The 19,352-nt window shown below is 40.3% G+C and overlaps 1 long non-coding RNA gene across 1 annotated transcript in view; it reads right to left on the bottom strand.

Moving 5' to 3' along the window:
* Positions 1-448: 448 nt before the first annotated feature.
* Positions 449-19,352, bottom strand: part of LOC120885036 (uncharacterized) — a 58,275-nt gene continuing 39,371 nt past the window's right edge. The window contains exon 3 of the long non-coding RNA XR_013429227.1: positions 449-697. This is a non-coding gene — a long non-coding RNA (uncharacterized LOC120885036). The remainder of the gene's footprint in view (positions 698-19,352) is intronic.

The raw sequence follows: 19,352 nt of genomic DNA, 5'->3' as shown, positions 1-19,352 counted from the left end.
AGATGTGGTCACTCCCCTTGGTGCTGTTTGCAAATGATTTTTTTTATTGTGCTCATTTCAATAAACATATCCTACCTGGAAGACTGACTTTCTGCTAGAAGTTTTATCTACAGATGTCTATTCAGGGCTTCAAAGTGGTAGAGTAGGAGAAGAAAGGGAATCAGAATCAAGCAGACTTGGTCTTGACTCCTGCCACCTGATTTTGGACAAGAGAGATACCTCAGCCTTTATTTCTCCATCTGTAACAAAAGACTGATGGACAGCTTTTGAAAATAACTATCCTTAATGTACTTATATAATTACTCTATTTTCGCCCCGTGCGCACCATACCTGCTGAGTGTATGCTCCAAGATTTAGGAGGAAAGTTCAAACCCAAAGGAAAACCTGACCACCGCCATACTAGAAAACCATTTGCTTGGTATAAAGAAAAACTGATCTAAATATGGAATTTAAACATTAAAATTTCATTCTTGGAGTGCATGGCTGAATTGAGTGATGCTCTGGGATCATTCCATTATGCTGTTAAAACCTCGCTTCATATTGGAGAAGTGTGTTTAAAAACTCGATGATCCAAGGGCAATGTCATAGTGGCAAATAGCTGCATTGGGGGGAGAATCCTAATGGATTGAATGATCTTGACAACTGCCCACTGGACTCTTTCTAGCCAAGTCATCGTTTCCCTGTTGTGGTGCTGCTTCTGAAAAAGAAAAAAAAATCTGATTGAATTCGCTATTGAACTTTCATTTCCTTGGAATAATAATATAACAACAAAATAGTAGCAAAATAGAGCACCAATATCCACCATCTACTGAACATCTTCTAAGTGTAAAGTACTAGAAAAGGCACATTTTACTTGATCGTACTTCATCATCACAAAACTTTATGTGATAAAAATTATCACCTGCCTTTTAGATATAAAAAGATTGAATCCTATAAAACTTAAATAATCTTTTTGACATCATCTTTTAGTAAGTGCTGGGCCAGGATTTGTATCCATAGCTATTGATTTGAAAGTCATTTTGTTACCCTTCCTTTCCCAGTACAGGATGTACTTATTCTTCACAACCTACAGTCCTGGAAATGTATTGTCAACTAATGCAGCTGGCTATGGGCTGCTACTTGTCTGCCCCACCTGATCTCTGTATGACCTGGATTCAGAATGTAGCTGGGCCTAAGAAATATGCTTTCCTGTCCCCACCAGTAAGGAATGGGCTCAGAGGTACTGCCAATCCCATGTCCTACTGTGACCAGGATATGTCTTAGTTTTCATTCATAAAACAAAGTGACTCCCTCTGAAGCTTGACTCCTACATGGCTTGATTTATTTCAGGGATCTTGGAAAAGACATCCAGTGGAAAAACCCTACAGTCTAGCTAAACATTTGTCAATTTTGTTGTTGATTTGAAAGAACCTACTTTTGGTTTCATTTCATCTCATTTTTTTTCCATCCTCTATTTTATCAATGTCTACTTTCACCTTTACTACTTCCTTCCTTGTTCCTGTTTGGGGTTCTGTTTGCTCTTACTTTTCTAGTCTTAGGACATGAGGTTAGTTATTATTTGGGGACTTGTTTTTAATATATGCATTTATAGCTATAAAATTTTCTCTAAGCCTTCTGTTCACTTTGCCCCACATTTGTTGAGATTTTGTTTTTATTCATCTCAAAGTACTTCTAATATTCCTTGTGACTTCTTTGATCTACCTAGAATTGTGTATTTAATGTTGACATATTTGTGAAATTTTCGAATTTTCTCATTATTTATTTCTAATTCTATTCCATTGTGTTCATAGAGTGTGCTCTGCATCATCACATCTGTTTAGATTACTGAACACTTTTTTGTGACCCAAGAATTGTCTGACTTGGAGAATGCTCCATGTGTGCTTGAGAAGAATGTGTATTCTGCAGCTTTAGCATGGATTGTTCTATAGAAAACTACTAAGTCTAGTTGGTTTATAATGTTTTCCATGTCTTCTATTTGCTTGTTAATCTTCTGCTTAGTTCTCTCAATTATTGAATCCTATATCTTATTGATATATAATTTACATTCCACAAAAAACATACAACTCAATGGCTCTTAGTATAATCACTAAGTTGTGCGACCATCATTCCTATCCAATTACTAAATATTTTATAATCCCCCAAAGAAACCCCATTAGCCATCCACTCCATTCATTCTCAGAGGCCATGTTAACCTGCAGCATGATTTCTAAGGGCTTGGGCCCTCACAGAGGAATTTGAGATTGCTTCCTTTGGCTCCAAGTCACTCCTTAAAAAAACAACAACAACAAAAAATCTCGAACATATTGACAAGCAAAGTAATTAAAGGATAAAGTATGAGCTATTACTTAGAATTCAGATGTACATTGAAATTAGAGGTAGACCACCTGTATTCAAATTGAGGAGCCATGACTTGGCACTCCATCCATAGAACATGCCACCTCCTCTATTATTTTTCTTACCCATAGAAGGAAATAATGGCACCTTTACAGAATTTTTAAGAAAAACAAGTGAAATATTGGAATTTATAAGTAAAGGTCTATATGGATGTGAATTGTTTTTCCATAACTCCACAGGGGAGTTATGGAGCTTGCAGTTTGCCCAAATCCTCAAATCTGGAATAGAAAATGATAATCTCCAGAGACATGAGCCCATGAAGTCCACCGTCTTCAGCTTGACCATCTAGATGGAAAGTGATTGATCCTTTTCTACAACATCTTCAGAAGATGGTCCCAACATTCCTTCAGGTGTCATTTGTAAACAGGTGTTCACCAGCCTCCAATCCTTCCATCACTGCTACTTCTCTGGGATCTGGACCTGCAGTCTGCTGCTGAGCAAACCTAATAATCTTGACAGTAAGTCAGCCCTGTGTTGTTGGGCCACAACCTTTTCCCAGAATAATAGCACAGGAGTGACCAGCTCAGGAATCACCACAAAATAATCTCCTATGCCATGACAACATTTCCTACTGCAGTCTCATCTCGATTGTACCTCTGGTGGCAAACAAGAGCTGGTTCAACATCATCACTCAGATTATCTTGCTGAGAACTTAAACTCCGTAACCAATCTCCCACCTTCACTTTTGTGGGCAAATTAACTCAGGTTTTTTCTTACTTTATCAGCCTATTTTTTAATATTGGGATCCCCTTGGTGGCTAAATTCCTAATTATATCCATACAAAGTTGCACTGGCTAGAAAATATACTAATTACCTAATATTACTTTGATCTGCTGTGTCAGAGCCAAGGATTGTTGTCTAAAAAGAAGAGATTAGGAAAGAAAATAAGGCCACTAGCTTAATTAGTCAGTTGTGAGACATAGAACACTGGCTCTAATTGGTCTGCACATTCAAATCATCAGGGGTGTACTTACATTTTTGATGCCCAGACATGTATTACAGATCCATTACATCAGAATCTCTTGGGGGTAGAACTGAAATCAGTATTTTTAAAACTCTTGATATGACTCTAACATACAGCCAAGAGCCAATGATTTAGAAAATGATTCTCAAACTTTGATGCACAATAAATAGCATTACTTAAGGATGCTAAAATGTCAATTCTGATTCAGGAGGACAGAATCACGGGAGGGCTGAAATTCTACATTGCTAACAAGCTCCAGGGGTTGGTAATACTACAGATCCATAGGCTATACTTTAAACAGCAAGATCAAAACAGCATTAGTTTTGACTTTGCTGCACATTAGAATTCACTGAGAAGCTTATAAAACTCTCAGTGCATGGATGCACCTGATATCAGACTAAATTAGATTTGGCAAGAATGGGACACTGATATTAGTGTTCCTTAACATTCATCAGATGATTCTACGGTTCAGTGCATTTGTGGAGCAGTGACTGAGAATTTCATCCCTTCTAGCCTGGTTTCATCCAGTGAGCAGGAAGGATGAACCATAGAGAAATTATAATTCACATAACAATTTTTTTAGAATAACACACAAGTCATGTCTGATACATCTAATCCATCAGTCAATCCTACCAGGTCAATCTTGATCCATATAACGAATGCACATACTTCCATGACTTCCCTCCAAGAACCATCATCATTTCTTGCCCTGAGGATGGGATAGCACTTCAACTGAAACCATCTCCACACTGGAATGACTTGCACATGGAAATGGGCTCCCAATGGGAAAGGCCTACTAACCAGAGTAGTCTCCCAACTGGAATATTCTCCCAATAGGACCAGCTTCTTGATACGCTTCATCTGTCCTGCCTTCCTATGTCCTCTAACAACAGCCAGATTGGCCTTTTTATAACATTAATTACATCATGAATTATATCATTAATTAGATCATTAGGGCAGAGGGGTGGGAGGGGAAGGGAGGGGGCAGGGGGTTAGCAATGATGGAGGAATGTGATGGACATCATTATCCAAAGTGCATGCATGAAGACATGAATTGGTATGAATATACTTTATATACAAACAGAGATATGAAAAATTGTGTTCTATATGTGTAATAAGAATTGTGATGTATTCCGCTGTCATGTATTTAAAAAATAAAAGCAATTAAAAAAATAATAATTGAATACTAAACAAACAAACAAACGAAAACAAAGTTCGGAATCTGAATCCTTTGGATTAGAAACCTGCAATCTGCTGAACCTCTAGGCATGGTAACTGTGGGAATCTATAGTAAGACCATGCCATCCGTCCAGTACTAAACCAATAGGAAGGAAGCCTTGGTTGAAATGATCACACAGAAGACTCATTGAACCATGCACACCAGAGGGTTTCCCTACACCCTCCCCCTTGTAGCTGGAATCCTTATGCTACTTTCTGGCAACACACAGAAGAGAAAAGACTCTTTCTGAAGAGTTCTGACATTACGATCTTACTTTATTTTCTCATTTTGTGAAGTTGTAGAAAATTCTGTATGCCACGTAAAATATTGCATAATACTTTTTGTACCAGAAAACTGAACAGGAATTTATCCTTTTATTATGGTTTAGATATGAGGTGTCCCCTAAAGGCTCATGTGTGATGGTGCAAGGAGGTTCAGAAGTGAAATCATTGGGTTACGAGAGCCTTTGGCTACTCAGGGCATTAATCTGCTGATAGGAATTAACTGGGTGGTGACTGTAGGCAGGTAGGGAGTGGCTGGAGGAGGTGGGTTACTGGGGCACACCTTTGGGGTTTGTGTTTTGTCCTTGGTAAGTGGAGCACGCACTCGCTTGCTATCTCTCTTTCTCTCTTCATCTCTGCTTCCTGGTTCCATATTCGGAGCCGCTTGCCTATTCCACACCATCTGCCATGATGTTCTGCCCCACCTTGGGATCAAAGCAATGGAGTTGGCTACCTATGGACTGACCCCTCTGAAACCATGAGTCCCAAATAAACTTCTTCTCCTCTAAAATTGTTCTTGTCAAGTCCTTTGTTCCCAGCAGTGTAAAACAGTGAAACAACTTTCCACTTCACAGTTTCAAACATCATAGAATTTTCAATCAGTGAATTACCTAGAGTTTCACATATCAGTAGCAGTCAGGTGCCTGGGGAAGGTCTGATTTCTTTCTTCACAGATTTTACAACATAGTACAGAAAAAATAAAATAAAGTGAGATAATACTGAATTACTATTGGAAACAAAAAAATCACAAAAATAATAACCACATACATTCACAAATGCCTCCTATATACATCAGGGACCACATAAGAGAGTATATAAATTGTACCTGATCCTTACAACAGTAATGCAAGAGAGGGATCACCTCTGTATGTTACATACAGAGAAACTGAGGCTCAGCAAGGATAAGAAACTCGCTCAAGGTCATAGCAAGTAATGAAAGGACTGGGACATAAACCTTAGATTATCAGGTTCTAAAGTTGTTGCTTTTTGGATTTAGGACAAGATAGAAGCTTCAGGGATGCAAATAAGTTGACAGTCTATCTTATCCATGCCAACGGGAGAATTAAGGATAACAACTTGACCAGTGCATCCTTACTTTAACCTGTGAAAATGGACATCGTGTTACACTGGTGCACTCCATCTCCCTCTTCCAGGGACAGCAGTTACCACTTAGCAGCTTCTTGCCCATCCTCCCTTTTCTTACTCATTTCATTCTTCCTTCCTTCCCTCCATCTCCTCTTCTTCCTTTTTTCCCTTTCTCCTTCTTTCCATCTCTCTCTTTGCTTATCTTCCTCTCTCTCCCCCTTTCCTTTTCTCCCTCTCCCTCCCTCTCCCTACCCCCCACCATTCTCTGTCTCCACCCCCTCCCCCCCATGCACCAAAGGGCCTCAGTTGAAATATAACTAATTAAACCAAATGACTCTCCACTCTGTCCCGCCCATGCACCACTTCACCTAGCAGATGTCCTCACCCTGCTGTGTTTTGTCACTGGCAACTTGCTGCCTAGAATATGGACTGTCCCACTTCCTCTCTGGGCCTGCCCTAACATGCTCCTTTCCAAAAGCTCATATCTACTTAGCTCAGGAGGCTCGGGCAGGAGGATTGTGAGTTCAAAGCCAGCCTCAACAAAAGAGAGGCACTAAGCAACTCAGTGAGAACCTCTCTCTAAATAAAATACAAAATAGGGCTGGGGATGTGGCTCAGTGGCCAGGTGGCCCTGAGTTCAATCTCCTGTACCACCCCCCCCACACACACACACACACATACAAAACTAGGCTGCAAACTCCTTGAAGACTGAGACCATTTTTGATTTACTTTTTTATTCACAACTTTTAACTCAGGGACAAGGAATTGACAGGTACCTAAAACGTCTAGATAGATGGGAAATGGAAAGAGGAGTTTGGTTTTGGAGCAGCCTTTACAAGGTCTCAGCAGGTAACAGCAGGACAGAAAATCTGCTCTCACTGGCAGTCAGCCTCCTCAGTAACCCGCAGGACTAGGGCTGATCAAAGGCCATCTGCCAGCAGAAGCATGCTGCCTGCCAGCCTGGACCCCCAAGGCACCACAGGGGACCATCGACATCATCATAACTAACTGAAAGTTTTTATGGATTGGGAATGTGGCAGGGGACCACTTTTCCCATCAAAATAGAGACATAACACAGATTTCCTGGGTAGAGCTCTGCAGGAAGCCAGCATGTTTTCAAACATCCCAACCTCTTCCTATTACCTTCAAAGTAAGAGCTCCCAGCAAATATTTACCCCTCTCACATCAGATAGAGCACCAATCTCTAGGGTATATAAAGAACTCAGAAAGCTAAGCACCAAAAAAACAAATAACCCAATCAACAAATGGGTCAAGGACACTTCTCAAAAGAGGATATACAATCAATCAACAAATATATGAAAAAAAATGTTCATCATCCCTAGAAATTAGAGAACTGCAAATCGAAACTACTCTAAGATATCATCTCACTCCGGTCAGAATGGCAGCTATTATGAAGACAAACAACCATAAGTGTTGGCAACAGACGATGTGGGGAAAAAAGCACATTCATACATTGCTGGTGGGACTGCAAATTGGTGCAGCCAATCTGGAAAGCAGTATGGAGATTCCTTGAAAAACTGCGAATGGAACCACCATTGGACCCAGCTATTCCTCTCCTTGGTCTATACCCAAAGGACTTAAAAACAGCACACTACAGGGACACAGCCACATCAATGTTCATAGCAGCACAATTCACAATAGCTAAACTGTGGAACCAACCTCGATGCCCTTCAGTAGATGAATGAATAAAAAAAAATGTGGCATATATACACAATGGAATATTACTCAACAATAAGAGAGAACAAAATCATGGCATTTGTAGGTAAATGGGTGGAGTTAGAGAAGATAATGCTAAGTGAAGTTAGCCAATCCCCCCCCCAAAACAAATGCCAAATGTTTTCTCTGATATAAGGAGGCTGATTCATAGTGGGGTAAGGAGGGGGAGCATGGTGCCATTTCCAGTCTCAGGGATCATTCTTAGGCTTTTTCCCTTTAATAAAAGCTTGTCTCAAGATGGGATATTATATAAATTATAAGCAACTCACAGATTGGAATAAATCTCAGAAAGTTAACCGTAATGCATGACAGAGTAACTTAGAAGACATCTCAGGAATTACCTGGAAAAAAGAAAGAAAGTCCTGTAAAAGAAGCCTTTTTTTTCCTAAGGAAAGAATTTGGGCTGCAGCTAGGAAAGAGGTTGGGGAAGCCCCTCTTGGAGCATCTCAAAGTGTCCAAAATGGGCAGTTCCTCATCCAAGATCAGTGTTTTCATTGTCACCGTTGACAACTATGCCCTGGTGCTAGGGACTTCACAAATGTCATCCATGACCCTCGCAGCAACCCGTCAAGGCAACTCATCTTCCCAACACTTTCAGTCTCAACTTCAAGGCTTCTTGATCCCCAGGCTATTCTAGAACATTCCCAAAACACCTCACGTTATTCCCCCACAGCCTTTTTCAGATCACATAATTATTTGGGCCGTGATGTCTTCTTCCCTGGATTCCAAGACCACAGGATAAGGACCATGTCTTCTTCATGCTTATCTTCTACTCTCAGCATCCTGAAAAATGTCTCTATCATAGCTATTCAATACACATTCTGACTCACGAATGACTGAAATGAGTGAACATCGCTTCACTATTTCCAAACCCACTTTATCAATGAGGAGACTCAGGCTTGGCATGAAAGTTCAGCTCAAGGTCAAGATCTCGTTTTGGTGGTTTAAGGACAGCTGAGCCAGCTCGCCCAGGTGCGTCGGCCTCCAGAGCACCCCCTTGTCCACTCCACACTGAGCCTGGCTCAGCTCTTGGCAGTAACACACTTGCTAGTGGAGTCTGAGGCATCTGTCTACTTTCTTCCTCCTGATCCTTCCACGTACAAGCTAGGGTCTTTTGATCTCTGCCCTGGACTCTTGCTAATTGGATTTGCCAGGGCCTAGCAGCAACGTCACATCAAGAGTCACATGAAGAGTCAGTCACGAAGTCACTCTCTCTGCTGTTGTTTTTCTGGCAAAGATAAGGACTCCTAACAAATTTTTTAAAATAAAAAGAGACTAAGGTCAAGAGTAGTTGTAGAAAGCCTATCTAAGAGGCCCCATCAAAGCAGAAAACCATGTGTGGCTTGACGATGACTTATTTCACACATAAGCAGCCATGACAGAAGAGTTCTGAATGGTTGAGAGGAAAACCCAGAGTCCTGGAGGCCCTGGGGCAAAGGGTGGGAGCCTGAGGTGCTGGTGAGGGGACCTGAGCCCCAGGTCCTCACTGGGCATGATGACAAAACCCACTAAGCATGATTGCTCCAAGGGCTAAGTCATATATGATATTTGGGAAATGATTGCAAAAGCCTTCACGAGTATGAAAAGTTGAAGGCTGACAGGTAAAGATTGAGAAGCGAACATCTTATTTCCTTGGACAGGCTAACCTCACAAGAACCTCACAAAAGTATCTATATTTTATGACATTTGAATACCTGGGAACAGGGAAGTTATCTCAGAGTAGGGAAGTCGTACCTTTGTAGGCAGGAAACATTTCAGCTTTGAATTCTGCAGACAGGGGCTACTTACAAGAAAACAACCTTCAGGGAATCCATCAGACTCATCCATAGCTCAAGGAGCAGCTTTAAAGTTGTTGGCGTCATTTGCAGCACAAACTTAGATTTGTTAAGCAATTTATAGGCAGGAGAGAATGTCTAATTTGCACATAACTGATGGCAGGAAGATGAAAGATGAGTTCATAATGTTTCGGCTGACTCTGCAATACAGCTTGGAGCCTTTTTTCTAATTCCCTTCAAAATTCAAAGAAAGAGAAATACAAGCAGAACAATTTCAGAGCCTACGGATGGGACTCTGCCCTGTGCTCCAAGCCCTATCCAATTTGCCCCTGTCCTCCCAGTTCAGTCTCACCTGGAACAGGGCCATGGTGGAATTTGTTTTCCAGGGTATCTCACAGCACCCCAGTGTCTCCCCAGCTCTGGGCTCTCCTTTTACTCATGAATTTTACTGCATTTCATTCACAGGTGCTGGGTACTGGGCGATGCTGGGAAATGTGACCTCAGAGATGACATCACCCACAGCCGACTACTGTGACATGTGCCTGTCCCCAGTTTCCATCATTTAATGTCCTGCTCCTCTTTCCCAAACATGGCTATTTCTTGATTTCTCTTCTGAACCCTGTAATCAGGCACAACTTTCCTCCTGTCTTTGTGACTCACCGATTAGCTGTCATCTATTAAAATTCTGTAGCACTTCCTAGGGTGGGTGCAATACTTTAACAAGTGGTGTGGGCTAAAGGCTCTGGACAAGTCACCTGGCTTCATTTTCAAAATAACACTGTGAAGTAGTTAGTATCACTGAGCTCAGACTTACATAAGATCACACAAGAGCTTGGAGGTGCAATGTGTCCAAGGTCACTCAGCTGTGTGTGATGAAAAGGGCTTCAAACCCAGGCAGTCTGGCTTCAAACCCAGACCAGTGCAATTGGGCACATCATCTGCCTCCACGCTTGATCTCAGCCATTTTTCTCTAGGCTGTGACTTTCATGAAAGCAGGGTTTGTCTCATTCACCTCTCATTCTACCCTGCCTACCACCCACTACCCCCTGTCGAGTGGGATAGGCACTGAGTCTGTATTTGTTGGATTTAAATGAATTCCATAGATACCCAGTTTAAATTTATGACCTTTTGGATTCTTATACCACATCAGCTCACTTTGTACTTCAACATTTTTGCAGTTTCATTTGCATAAACTCTTGGTGTTTGTGTCTCCAGATGTCTTATCACGCTACAAAGCTGGCTGAGTTTGCTTTGACTCATTCAGCGGCTGTTACAGGAAGTGGGCAGGGAATTCGATTTGTCCAAGAGGCTGAAAAGCATTTTAGAGGATGGATGGATCAACTAAGAAGGCTGCTGGGCTTTGCCAGGAGGACACAACTCAGGAAATGCTTTGAACACAGGTCCCAGCAGACTCATCCTTCTTAGCCAGAGGCCACCTGGAATGGTTACCTCTTTCCTCACATCACAAGGTCTAGGCTGCAGGATCCAACCTAAAAATACAGCCACATTTTCTCTCTTAGCAATTCTGGAGAAACTTTTTTGCTAGGAGTCGTAAGTCTCATTGCAGCAGAGTAACTAGGGCATTGATCTTGTGTAATAGTGCCTAGTCAAGACTTTCACTGAGACAAATATGTGTAGCTCCCAATGACAATAAGTCCACACAGACCTCAGGAAACTGAAGTGGGTAAGTGCGAGGGGCCTGACAGCACTGCTTTTAGGATTTAAGCAGAATAAAGCAAAAGGCAGCCATTTATCCACTAATTTGTAGCTATGGTTTTGGTCTCTAGTGTCCCCCAAATGCTCATTGAGTATTAAAGGCTTAGTCCTCAGTGAGGTGATACTAGGAGGTAGTGGAAGTTTCAAGAGGCTAGGGTTACTGGGAGACTCTAAAAGGGAAGTGTAGAATCCTGGTTTTTTCCTATATATATATATATTTTTTTTCCACTTCCTAGCATGAGGTGAGTGCTTTTGCCTTACTAAAAGCCCCTACCCTGATGTACAGGATTGCTATGGGCACAACAGCAATGGGACCAGTGGGTCATAGACCGAAATTCTCTAAACTGAGCAAAAATAAGGCTTTATTCTTTATAAATTTATTATCTCAGGTATTTTGTTATAGTGCCAGAAAGATATCTGTTTGGTTAAGAAAAAAGTATGTGTGTTTTCTCATTTACTGGATTAAATTTCTTAAAGACAAAAAAATTATTTGGTTCTTTGTGATCTGAATAGGTAGGCAATAATAGCATGACTATGACTATAAACCTCATCCTCTGTGACATCATAGTTTTCAAGGTCAAAGGACAATGAAATTGGCAATGAAATTGGGGCACTGACTACCAGTTTCCCAGTACTGAACCCATATCTTATTCACTTCCAGCAAGAGGTGACTTCTCAGGAAGCCCAAATATAGAAAAAAAATCTAATACCAAGGAAACAGGTGAATAAATTTTGATATGCTCATTGAAATATTGCACATTAGATACATAAACTACTACAACACATGACAAGATAAAGAAATGTTTCTGCCACAATATTAAATGAACAACGTGATGAACAAAAGAACACGTACTCCATGATTCCATTTCTGTGACGCTCATGAATGTCCAAAACTCTTCTAAGCAGAATGCACTCAGTGGAAGGAATATTGAAGCAATAGGCTTATTCTGTAACTACATTATTTCCCATTTGAATATTTTGCATGTGATTTCCCTCCCCCCGCCCCAAGTGCCTGGTGGGCACCTGCTCATCCTTTAACACTTAGCTCAGTGATGACATTCAGAAAAGCTTCCTTTACCTACCACAAAGGACTTCCGGTAACTGGATACTGGACACTAGTAACGTGTTTCCTCTGGAGAAATGGAGTGGATTTATGAGCACAATGGCTAGAAAAGAATCCTTCTGCTATTGGATACTCTTGCTGAATGTGTTACCATTTAAAATAGAACTTAGGACAAAAAAAAATAAGTAAAGGCAACAGTTAGGAACCTGAGTTAGCAGTTTACCACAGTTTGGAATAAAGGGATAAATGTTGGATAACCCCCCACCCCCAGGAGCTTCCTCCCTCCCACCCACCACAACGCAGAGGGCAACAGCAAGTGAAGAGAGACTTCTTTTAAAAACTCTACAATTTGGTCAGAGCAAGGCCCTTACTTCATGAATAGAGCTGATGAAATATAAAATATACAAATAACAGAATTGACTTATTACCCAGACTAAAACTTGATTGCACCAAATCTCCCAAGATGGAAACCCTTTTACTTGCTTTCTGGGGTCCCTCAGGCCTCTTCTGTGTGATGAGATCCTTCTAGAAGGAGATATGGAGAATTATTATAAAATATCATGCTTTTCACCATGAAATCAAAGGATTTGACTTTGGAAAGGTTGGGACATTTTTACAAAACAGGATCCAGAATTGATTATGGATGGCGTAAATTTAATGTTACCATAAACTGAAAACCACAGCTAAGATGCTGCCTTCTAGAATCTTAAAGTCCTCCGCTCTTATAACCAAATGTGAACTTGTTTCACCCAAACTTGCCAGAGATATTTATGACACATTCAATCTGTACTTTTATGAACATAATTCATAGTTCTAATTCCATTCAATTTACCCTCTAATAAATTATAAGTAGGAAGAAACTGCAATGAAAGGATGGATCTCATGTTTTACAGAAGGCTATGGTTCGAGCCACATTTCTAATATTTTGTAATGTGATATTTTTCCCATCACTGTCTTTTCCTAAATCTTAACTTCATCCTTCACTGTAAAGCAGAATTTTTTTGAGAACCCCCAAAATTTGCAGTTGAAAAGCATCAACTATACAGTTAGTGTTCAATAAAAGCTTCCATCTCCTTTGTGTTTTTTTTTCTGTATGGTATATTATTAGTATGGCTTATAGAAATCATAAAACTATGACCTGTCACGTCTCCAACAAGGCAGCAGAACACGAATCAGTTAAAGAGTCAATATGATGTAGTTGTTGAACTTTAGTGTAGAAAAAGCCACAATTAAAATATTCTCAGTTACTTTGGGAGAATTTACCTGTTTCTTTATGAGTTCTGATTTTGTTTATAAGAGTGATAATAAATCATCTCTTTTTGTTTTGGACTAATATCCTTGTTTCCTCCAAAGTCATATGTTGAGATCCTGACTGACCGATGGGATGGTATGGGGAAGTAGAGCATGTTGGAGACAATTCAGTGATGAAGGCATAGACCTCTTGTTGGGATCAGTGCCATTTTTAAAGAGCCTTGGAGAGCTCTGTACCCCTTAGCCCTCCCTCTGCCATGTAAGGACACAATGAGAAATCGGCAGTGGAATCCTGAAGAGGGCCCTCACCAGAACCAGCCAAGCTGGCATCCTGATTTCAGACCTCCCACCTCCAGAACTGCAAGAAATTAATGCCTCTTGCTCATGAGCCTCCTGGGCTGTGCATTGTTTTGTGGCCAGACTGGCTGAGACGCCTTCTTACAGGCAATGTAAGGACTCGTGTAGCAACTGCTTAGGATCCTCCTTGATTGGAGTAGTCACTGAAAAAGCATTTGCTTTACTTCTTCATTCCTTTAAAAATAAGTACGTTTTCTATTTTCAAAAATAACTTTCTGAAATTTGTTGAGATAATTGGAGAAAATCATCAGAAGAAGGAACACAAAACAAAAGGACAAGCACTATGCTGTAGAGTGCATTCCTTGATTCTGTTTTCCAAACCAGGAGCACCATCAGCAAACCCTCCTGTGGACCCAGCTGCACTTGGCAACTTGTCAGCTGTCAAATGTCACCTTGACAGTCCTCCCGGCCCTCGGGGCTTTGTGGATTCCAGGTAAGATGTGGTTTTCCCCATTCTTTTTGTCTAGTTGACTTCTTCCAAACATAGACCTCTCTGTGATTTGACCCCATTAATTGATCTGGGCTTCAGGCCAGCTCCCCAGTGCTTTCTGACTAACCCAGAAACTCATGCCTTGGAATCTACAGCAGGTAAGGCCCTAGGCATGTACGCTAGAAAATGTGTTCATAGCCAGAGCTAAGCTGTATACCCTCAAAAATGTCCATGTTGAAATCCTGACACCCAGGAACCTCAGAGTGTCATTTTATTTGGGAATAGGGATGTTACAGATAGAATTATTTAAGATGAGGTCATACCGGAGAAAGGTGAATTTTAATCTTAGCTTGGGCCACTGGAACACATTATCACAGAATGAATAGCGATATTTATTTCTCACAGTTCTGGAGATTTGGAAAATCCAAGATCAAGTTGGCAGTGGGTCAGGTGTCTGGTAGGGGCTGCTTCCTGCTTTACAAATAGTGGCTTTCCCTTTGTATTCTCACTCACAGGAGCAGAAAGACAGAGAAAAGGCTCTTCTAACTCTCCTTCCGAGGTTGCCAATCCCGTTCATAAGGCTCCACCCGTATGTTCTAATTACTTCCCAAAACAGGAGTGAGGGAGTCAGGATTTCTATGCACATTCTGGAGGAGCACAAACATTTAGGCCCTATCAACACTCACCTAACAACAACAGTAAGAATCACCACACAATGAGAGAGAAGTGCAGGGGAAGAGAACACTTGATGGATACACTTGGTGTTATGCTGCCCGCAGCCAGCCACTATCAGAAACTAGGAGAAACCTGGAACAAATCCTTCCCCAGGGTTTCAGCAGAAACATTGCCTAAACGACACATGGATTTCAAACTTTCTGACTTCCAGAATTGTGACATGATAAGTTTTTATTGTTTTAAGCCACCCAGTTCCATATCAGCTTGTTGTGGAAGCCCTAGCAAACCCAAACTAGCTGATAATCAATATGGTCTTTTATAGCCAGCCAGTTGTCCAGATTATTGATTTTTCTGATTGGTACATAGATGGTGTGTCACTATTCTGAGTCCTCCAGACAACTCTGGCCTCCCTGCCCACTCAGACTCTTGGGATGCCTGGACTTTGCCTATGATACAAAATTAAAGACTTAAGCTCCGTGGCCTCAGCCAACTACATCTTTAAAGCTACAACCACCTACTCAGACTGGATTCCCTGTTTTCTGCAAGAAAGTTTGAAGAACATACCCATTGTCCTCAACCTACTGCTATCTCACTGCTTCTTATGATCACACTATTTTCACATGGTAAATATTTACCACCTAGTTCTCCAGAGAAGAAGGCGAATTATTTGTTACATTTGGAGACTGGGAAATCTGTACCCCTTAGCCCTCTCTCCACCATGTAAGCAAATCCTCTGCCTGGTGGTCTGCTTTCTGGGTTTCAGGTGGCTGCCTAATGAAAACCGTCATCCCTACAGGCCTAAAATAATACCGGCCAAGGGGGAACAAATGCAAACTACAGTTTTAATATGGACCCTGACTTCCCAAGGAGATTATGTTTCAGAACCTGTATTTGTGCATTTCAGTTACCATGGATACAAGCAGCCATGTGGGTAAGTAGCTAGCTGTTAGGTAGTAGTCAGAGGAGACCTATGACTACCCTAGATCTCAGCTGATTGACGGAATAATAAGATATCCTCTATCTGATACTCAGCTATTCAAGGCAACATCCAGAGTAGTTTACTTTCTTCCAATAACACTATTAAGTCACATTTGTTGCATTAATGAATGAATTGTTTATTTAATGGATATGTACTGAGGGTCTGAGTGTGAGCGTATGTTATGCAATCAGGAAGGGATATCAATGTACACAAAACAATCAGGAAGGGAAGTCAAAGTAAAATATATATATATATATATATATATGGCTTTATTCTCCAAGGATCTCATTCTAGTTCAGAAAGCAGGTATCCATTACGGTAAATTTTAAAAGAGATAAATTTTCTAAATTACAAAAGGAACCATTCTTGGTAGAATCAAGATGGAAAAGGCTACACAAAATGAAATGGGTGGAAGCTGAGTCCTAAATGGTGGGTGGGCTTGGGAGGGTGGGCTTTGAAGATAAAGAGCACTGTTAGCATTGAAAGAAGGGGGCATGGAAAATACAGAGTTATGAAACATCATGAACACTAGGAGACTGCTAAGAATAATTCTCTTTCAAACAGACAGTTCTGGCATTATGGAACGTACTAACAAATAAAGCCTCCAGAGTTTGAGAATCTTAGTCATAGGAACAGGGTCAAAATCTGGAAAGAGCTCCTCAGCATGGGAGCCAACTATGACAAAGTCCACAAGTCCACATCTTTAGAAATAGTGACGTCATTGTCAGAGCAAAAACCTAGCAAGTTAAACATTTCAAATGACATTAAGTTTACTCATTTCACAAACAGATTTCAATAGTCTTTGAAGGACACCCCAGAAGAATAAATATCAACTGGGAATGAGAAAATAACTACTCCCCCCAAAAATACCACATCCAGTTATCAGAGCACTCTGAGAAAATGTGCTCATGTACACTCCCTCCACAATGGTCCTTCTAGTCATTGAAATCAGCCAAGGTTTCTAGTCTACTGTTTGTAAAGGTAATGTGTAATGACACTAGAAAGCATCTCTTCAAAACCCTTACGTATCAAAAGCTGTCTTCATCAAGTTGATAGTTTCTACTCATTTAAAAATTTTGTTCATGGAATTATCTATTTCTAAAAGCCCAAGTGGAAAACAAGATATCTGTGTTTTTTTTTCACTTTGCTGGTGGTTAATTAAACAGATGGTGACTTCCTTATTCTGTGACACTTCTGTATGATGAACAAGATCAATAAGTTAATCAGAACACAGTTTGTATAATTAAAATACATATGTTATTTAGACATAAGGAGCAGAAACATTATTACAATAGGCTTCAAACTGAAAATCAAATGAAGATATTAAGTAGAACTGAAACATGTCCAGAAACTCAGATAATTTTCCAAAGCTGACAAACAATGTCCAATAGGTATATATAGAAAGGTACTCAACATCAATAGTCATCAGGAAATGCAAATCAAAACCACAGTGAGATATTACCTCATACCTGTTAGGATCTATCAGCAAAAAGACAAGTGATGACAAGTGTCAGGTACAGGGGAGAGAAAGGGAGATTTTTGTCCACTCCTGGGGGCACCGCAAACTGATCCAGTCATTATGGGAAACAGTGTAGAGATGCCTCAGAAAATGCGAACTAGAACCCTAGGACTCGGGATATGTATTCTGAGTACACATCCAAAGGATCCAAAGGAAATGAAACCAGTACCTTAAAGAGCTATGTGCACGCCCATGTTCATTGCAACATGATTCCCAATAGACAAGACAGAAAGAATCTGAGCATCCATCAACAGACAGATCAATAATGAAATTACTATGTTAAATATTATTCAGTGCTAAATATTATTCAGCCTAAAAAAGAAGGAGATTCTGCTATTAGTGATAACATAGACATACTTAAAAGAAATTATGCTAAGTGAAATGAACAGGAAGACAGATTACATGATATCATTAATAGGTGGAATTTTAAAAGGTCTAACTTAGAAAACTTGAGTACAATGGTGTTTGCCAGATAACAGAAGGAGTGGTAGATTTGGGAAGACCTGTAAAAGGGTAAAACCCCTCAGTTATAACATGAATAAGTTCCAGATATCTATAGTGCAACAGGGTAACTTCAGCTAATAATACTGTCTTTCATACCTGAAATCTGGGGAGACAGTAAATCTTAAGTGTAAGTATCACAATACCTACAAAAAAATGACAACCATGTGAAGTACTGAATTTGTTAAGTCACTTGATTGTGCAAATCATTATGCAAGGATACGTATGTCAAAACACCATGTAGTACACCTTAAATATATACAAGTTTTGATTTGTCAATCATACCTCAATAAAGCTGGAGAAAACAAAAAGTAAATAAAATACTGGAAGGAGTCTGTTCTTGTAAGAATGAGGGCCAGGAGTCTCACTAAAGGAAGATTTTGATAGTCCTTATACATTTCTGCAAAGACACAGAAAAGCATCAATATATGCAATTTAAATCTTCTGTACAACAAATCCATCACATCATCTGCTTTACCCCAAAGAAAAATAAAGCTGCATCTGAACTCCACTTTCTATTACATTTTAACACATCTGAGAGCTTGTCTTACTCTGAAGCACTGTTTAATCTCTAGAAATTGATTTATCTATCTGGCTTTCAGAAACCCACTCACCTTTGAAATTCAAATGAAGCACGTCTGTATAAATGCATGAGCTTCTTTCTACAAATCTTCTCTTTTTGCCGGGGTGTCTTGAGAGAGCAGAGGGGACACCTGGGAAGCCTATTGTTTTGCTCTTGCCCTCCCCATTTCAGGGGGTTTTGGTAAGATTAGAAATCACATGTTAAGTGTTGGCACATAGAAATGGTCAATAAAGCTGCTACTGGGATGTTAGCACTTTGGAGCTGCACCTTGAATTGTGTTTCTACAGTAGAAAATGATTAAAGAAAATTTTTGATTTAAAAATAAGTACACAGCTCTTCTTCCATTAAAACCTGACTCTCTTCTCAAGTTACAAATAATGCCCTCATCGATTTTTGGTTTCTGCAATGATAAGATTTTATGCTTAGAAAAGGATTTATTGTAAGGCTTAGTCTTCTAGGGCTCTTACTTGCACAGGTCCCTTAGGGCTCTGAAATAGGAAAACAATGCATTTCATAAAGTTTGCTGAATGAATGTGTTTTAGCAGCAGAGAGTTAAGACCATTGACTTCTGTCTTTATCTCTGTCCCCCATGTCACATATGGAGTAGGAAATTAAATTTGAAATACATTTAGTTTGCTTTTAGAGAAGCAAACTTGATGTTCCCAATTGCTTCTGTGCATGGTCACAACAGGTTACTCTTATCTAAGGAATGGATTCCAGGGATACAATGCCAACTGGCCCCATGTCTTGACTTGAAGGTAGAGAGCAGAGTTTGTATAACAGAATTAAATGGAAATGAAGGAGAGGCAAAGGTTGAAATGT

Source organism: Ictidomys tridecemlineatus, chromosome 12 (genome assembly GCF_052094955.1).
Source record: "Ictidomys tridecemlineatus isolate mIctTri1 chromosome 12, mIctTri1.hap1, whole genome shotgun sequence".
NCBI lineage: Eukaryota > Metazoa > Chordata > Mammalia > Rodentia > Sciuridae > Ictidomys > Ictidomys tridecemlineatus.
Note: the sequence above shows the minus strand (reverse complement) of the source record. Positions and strands in the feature narration are given on the sequence as shown.